The sequence below is a fragment of the Opisthocomus hoazin genome, chromosome 4 (assembly GCF_030867145.1).
Source record: "Opisthocomus hoazin isolate bOpiHoa1 chromosome 4, bOpiHoa1.hap1, whole genome shotgun sequence".
In the NCBI taxonomy this organism is placed as follows: domain Eukaryota; kingdom Metazoa; phylum Chordata; class Aves; order Opisthocomiformes; family Opisthocomidae; genus Opisthocomus; species Opisthocomus hoazin.
Window position 1 is genome coordinate 88494967 of NC_134417.1, and position 876 is coordinate 88495842.

The following is an 876-nucleotide window of genomic DNA, read 5'->3' on the forward strand; positions in this document are numbered from 1 at the left end:
TTCTGTCACTTTCAGGAATCCTTTTTCATTAGACAAAATACTAACATCTCCCCTGGTCCTCTGGGGAAGGCAGCTGACTCTTCGCTACCAGCTCATTGGGGGGAGCCTCAAACAAAGTGAAGCATAGGAAGTTCTGTCTGAACATGAGGAAGAACTTCTTCCCTCTGAGGGTGACAGAGCACTGGAACAGGCTGCCCAGGGAGGCTGTGGAGTCTCCTTCTCTGGAGATATTCAAGACCCGCCTGGACAAGGTCCTGTGCAATCTGCTGTAGGAGACCCTGCTTCAGCAGGGGGGTTGGACTAGATGACCCACAGAGGGCCCTTCCAACCCCAAACATTCTGCGATGCTGTTAAAGTGCGAGACAGGATCTCACTTTTAAGCATTTGTCCCTTACCACAGACCCTTAAAAATAAGAGGGTGGACGTGTGCACTAAAAGGGTGTGTGTAAAGCCCCAGCAACCAGCAGCTCTGCCTACCGCAGCCTGCCTCAGGCTTTGAGCTGAGCGCCTCCGGCCTGGCACCTGGCACCAGGCCTGCCCGAACGCCTCAGCCCCAAGCTGAGCCCTCCACAGCGGGACAAGTGACCTCACCCCGCCAGCCGGGGGAAAACACAGCCCCTGGGGCACGGCACAGAGAGCAGGCGGCACCCCGGGAGCGGCAGGGCAGGGACGCGACGAGGGATAAGGGCTGAAAGGAGCACGGCGGAAGCCGGCGGCAAGGCGGGAACGCTCGCCCCGCCCCCTCCCCAGCCCCGCCCCCTTCGGCCGTTCCCTTAGCAACGCCTAGGGCGGTGCCCGCCCCCGCCCCGTTTCGCTGCGCGGGCTGGGACGGGGGGGAAGGGGCGGGACTTCCGGGCCGGCTCTCCCTGCCTCGGA